Source organism: Hermetia illucens, chromosome 7, assembly GCF_905115235.1.
Source record: "Hermetia illucens chromosome 7, iHerIll2.2.curated.20191125, whole genome shotgun sequence".
Lineage (NCBI taxonomy): Eukaryota > Metazoa > Arthropoda > Insecta > Diptera > Stratiomyidae > Hermetia > Hermetia illucens.
This window is the reverse complement of record NC_051855.1, coordinates 14,540,881-14,546,063: the sequence shown is the minus strand read 5'-3', so window position 1 is coordinate 14,546,063 and position 5,183 is coordinate 14,540,881. Positions and strand designations below refer to the sequence as shown.

At 36.3% G+C, this 5,183-nt stretch overlaps 1 long non-coding RNA gene across 1 annotated transcript; it reads left to right on the top strand.

The window, feature by feature from the left end:
* Nucleotides 1-384: 384 nt before the first annotated feature.
* On the top strand, nucleotides 385-1,085 carry LOC119660993. Its single transcript, XR_005250501.1, has 3 exons — nucleotides 385-525; nucleotides 585-668; nucleotides 756-1,085. It is a non-coding gene; the product is annotated as an uncharacterized LOC119660993 (long non-coding RNA).
* Nucleotides 1,086-5,183: the final 4,098 nt, after the last annotated feature.

Here is a 5,183-nt window from a genome sequence, read left to right as displayed (position 1 = left end):
CAAAGTCTTAAGCTCCATATACCCATCTTTCAAATAACGTGAAAGTCGTGGACTTCGGGTCCTTCGAAAGATGATGAATAACTGTCGTTGACAATAGATTTAAATATATATAGAGGTAACGTACAGCTAGCCTGGTCCCTTCTGGTCGTCTCTTGGGATGGACTAACACGCTTTAAAAAAAAAAGTGGACACAATGAAACCAACGAACCAAAGGGGTCAAAGTGAATTTTTAATGAGGCATCAAAAAGGGGTCACAAACAAAATAACTCGAAAAGGTTCATGAACCTTGTGCGGATGTCTCCTTTTGTTATGGACCTCGTTTTACTTTTTTATCAGTGTCTATATATGTGCACATATATTTTCATTTCCTGCAGTTGTCCTTAAAAACAATCCGCGGGTCTTCAGTGCTTAGTTGGGTTACTGTGTTGTTGTCCATGGACAAATATAAAATTAAGGAGCCTCTACCTGGTCTCTGTTTGGGCGAGATCTATCATCTTCAAATCCCTAGCACTCCGTATGCGTGTAGTAGGTATAAATTTAATTTCATTGACGATTTTGCTGCATTTGAAACTTTTTAATTTAAGGCAAAAGGGCTAGGGATCATAAAACCACCACATAATATTGTTGGACCGGAATCTGATCTCTGTACAAGGGGTTGGAAACATGAGGTCAGTATTTGTTGGAATGGCTAATTTGCATATTGCTTATGGTCTGTCAGTTGTAATTGAATTTCATATAAATTTATCGAGGACCAGGTATTTTTCCTCTCGGGTTACTTGTAGATGGGAGTTATCATCATGTAACTTCAACGGGAAAGATCGATAGGATGGATTTCAATTGTAATATGTTCGTAGCTTGCTGGAGAAGATTTTGCTCGAATTCATCAAATACCACTGTTCATTTCTTGATCATATCATCTTTTGTACGGTTGTCAAGACGTTAAGACGGTTTTCAGCACAATTAGTTCAATTCTCGGTACTCTTTCTGTTGAGAAGTGATTAGAATTGTAATTTAATGAAAGTAATTAAATTGCAAACTTGTGAAAGATTTGCGCCCCCATAAAATTGTTAATATGTGCTTATACTCTTAACCTATACAAATATGTATATAATAAATATTTTGTAATCAGTAAAATGTCGAAGTGTGTCTTTATAATTGATGTGTGATAAATATAAATGTTTGATAACATCATATCAACCAAGTGCATTCTATTTATCCCTTTTGTGAATATTAGTTGGAAAATATCTTTTATTTTTGTAAAAACCAATTGATTGCTTTAATCATCGTTTCACATTATGTACCCCGAAATCATAAAAACATCCCCATCAGTGAATGTCCTTTAAAATTGAACTTGTTTGGAATTTTTTCTATTCCATCCATTCCTAAATTGTCTCCATCTTAGAATTCGTATAACTCTAACTAAGGCATCAACAAAAATATGGAAAGGGGTCTAATGTAGGAGGAGCACGGACGTGGAGTTGACTGATTATCCTGAATTTTATTGTTACTATGATATGATAGAATGTGGTCCAGGAAGTATACTTTCGAAATGAAAAGTGCTATCAGAATAACATGCGTGAAACTGAAAATGGTGAAGGTCAGACTATTTTTCGATTAAGGACAACTCCAAGTCTTACTCATCCTTTCTCAGAAAAGAGGATGGAAAAACGCATTCAACTGAAAAAAATTGCCCTAGATTAAATCCCGATTTGTCTTCAGGAGCTGACTCCACAACAGCATCTAAAGCGGGACTGGTTCCACTTTTCTAATTCGGATCTTTTTTTGGAGAAAGATGTTTACAAATTTATTAAGTGGGAATATGTACATATATATAAAATTAACCCGTTTATTTTGAAAGATGCATGACATCAGAGGGGGTCGGTATGTGTGAGAGGATATGGAGAAGGATGACTGCATTGCTGCTTGAAATAATAGTTTTAAAGGGGGATCTTCAAAAATGGGGAAAAAGTGTGTCAGGCATTATATTCCGACGCGATAATGATCCCCGAAGCATTCTGCTATGGTAGCGAAAACATGACAAGAAAGTCAGTCCTTTGAATGGTTCAACTGGTCCCTACAATACAATAGCCAGATTTAAATCCGATCAAGCCCCTTAAGCCACAACTAAAACGCAAGATAGCGTTCCAAAGTGATTCTATTGGTAAATGAGTTTTCCTAGGTAACGCTATCGGGTTTTTTCTTTTTATAATGATTTTTCGATTTTTGGTAATACTGAAAAGTCGAAAAACGCAATTTTCACTTAAAAAATCCGCATATTCGCTGTGAAGTGAAGTTGATCGAGATAGCTGAGGTTCTAAAGATATCAAGGTAACGTTTTAGACATATCGTGCCTGAATGTTTGGGTATATGAAAGCTCTGTTCAAAGTGGGTGCCGCGTGAGCTCACAATCGACCAAAAACAACTGCTAGTTAACGATTCTGAGCAGTGATTGAAGCTCTTTCTCCATGGAAATACAAACATTTTTTTTTTCGAAAACAAACATTTTTATTTCAACCTATAAACATACAATGCTAAACTAACCTAACTTATGTGCTACCTTAACAGCCTAGCTTAATCTAAGGTATAATCTATGGCTTAAACTAACTTATCACTAAAGGATACAAGATAAAATACATAATATGTTCTCCAGAGGAAAAGTCGAAAAAAACCTCCATTAGTTAAATTTTTTTATAAAAGCGGGCGGGTGGGGAAGGAACTAGGATGTGGGTTAGGATGGGGGGCATGCGGGAGGGGTTTGGGAAAGGAAGCTAGGAGTGGCGCTAAGGATGGGTAGGTTTTGTAAACTGGGATGAGGAGTAGTTACCGTTGTAGAAGATTACTCTACCGCCGGGGTCGAAAAGAAGGTTACGGGCCTGGAGAGATACGAGGATTTGTGGGAACAGATGAGTTCGTAGAAGATTCTCTTCGACGATCTCGATCTGCATGGCCTGGGAGATGAATGGATTTGGGTGGGATATGGATTTTTCCAGGAATTTGAGGGCATGACGGGCTAGGACAGCGTCGATGCGGGGCGTTTGAGAGGAGTCGTAGAGGATCTGGTTGGAGATGTATCTGGAGCGGTCTTCGTTCTTGTAAATGTTGGTGCTCTCTTTCTCCATGGAAAGCCCCGAGTGCGTCTATATGCAACAATGGACGAAACGTGGCTTCATCATTTCACACCACAATCAAAACGATTGTCATCTGGGTGGAATGCATGTGGTGAACCGACTCCAAACCCTGCAAAAACGCAAAAGTCGACTGGCATCAGTATTTGAGGATGGCCATGATATATATCGACTATCTTCAGAAGAGAAAAGCCATTTTTTATTTTATCAAAAACACATTTTTTCTATGTTAACCAAGGTTCTTTTGAGGCCACCTGGTACGTCTTTGGTTTATAAAAGTATTTATCTGTAAATCCCAGATATATGTAGATCCAAATGTCACGAATATATATACATTCTGTGACTGAGTAGTATGAAATCCACCTCATCGGGTAAAAATATGATTTGCCATATCGCGATTTTCGTTTCATTGTTGTCTATGTAACAAGTAAAAGTCAGTAATTCAACATATACATAAGCACATACGCTTCACTTCATATATAGATTACATTAAATGGAGAAATTTCGCAGAAAATTGCAAATTTATTGATTATTTTCAGCGATTGAATAATGATGATTTTACCCCCAACACATAAACGAATACAATCGCACAAAGTAGATGCCGGAGTGCATACGTGACAGCGGAAAATAATTTTCGAAAGCAATTTTCATTCTATCTTTTTGAAGATAAATTCACCGAGTAATTATTAGATATATGTACATATCCATAAAGTGAATTAAAATAATCTTATTCGTTGTCTTTAGAGAAGACTGTGCAGCCCAAAAAGTTGTCGTTATTTCACTAATTTCATCCCCCTACCAACAACAGAATCTGGTGATAAGTAGCATTCTCGTAAATATTTGGAAAGTAGCTGTCAAAACTCACCTCTTTTCAAGAAATTCATTTTTGAGCACTTCAGATAAAATTAGGAACAAAAAAAAAGGCATAAAACGGAAAAATAATACAATCCACGGGAAAAGGAAATCAACTCACCCATAATGGGAGCGGAAATTGCCTGTTTGTTTTTACCCAACCAATTCATCCCAACATTCACCCCCATCTCCCATTAGACAAAAAGATACTGAATTTGAAAAGATACAGAAAGCATGTCCTCTTCCTTTTCGATAAGGGAAAAGTCTTATTTTCTTCCAATTTCTCTCTCTTTCAAGAAGTTTTGAAATTCTTCACTTTTTTTTCTTCTATTTCCCACTCGCCGAGTTTTTGGTCATTTTGTTGCTTTTTTTGCGGTTGTTCAAGAAACTTTTCATTTTTACAATTTTCCCTTCCAAGATTTTCCCTCCTACGATCCATTCCACTGATTCATTTTCTTCAAGGCGATGCTTATTCTTAATAAAAGTATACATCCGTCCAGCAACTTCTGAAGGCGAGCGGATGGAAAAAATGACGGTAAAGTAGGGAAAACAGATGAGAATAATTTGAAAAAATGAGAAGGGTTATAAGTAAGACAAAAAAAAAACGGAAAAATAATAATAAATCAGCAAAACAAAATAAGATTGCGAGAAAAATGAAATTGAAACTTTTCCTAGCAACCCAATTTCTCACTGATGTTTCGATGAAGCAATTGCTTTGCGTGTGCTGGGGAGGGTGAGAAAGGGAACTAATTTCAAAATTCTCAGATATATTTTTTGATAAGAATCAAGATATTTTCAATCTGCAGAAAGATAGGACTAGAATGCTTTAGACATTTTCAAACATGAGCAGAGGAAAACTATGATGCTGTCTCTATGAAAATTTCCTAATTTCAAAAAAGAAGTTTTCGGTTTGATTTTGGTTATATTTAACCAAAGCTTTGCTGAAATAATTACGAATATGATAAAAAGTTAATGACAATTGACCCTAACCACTTTTTGAAAGTGACATAAGTCACTTTTTCAAAAAAAAAAAAAATTAAAGTTAATGATAGCATTGCCTAGAATTTAACGGTATCTTTTCTTTAAAAAAAAAGTCGTTTTTAATATATTAATATTAGTTATAGGAGACCGGGGGGTTAGCCAACTAACTCCAGGCGTGGGGCAAATTAGTACGTCTCACTCCTGTCCAAAGGTTGCGGCTTATGG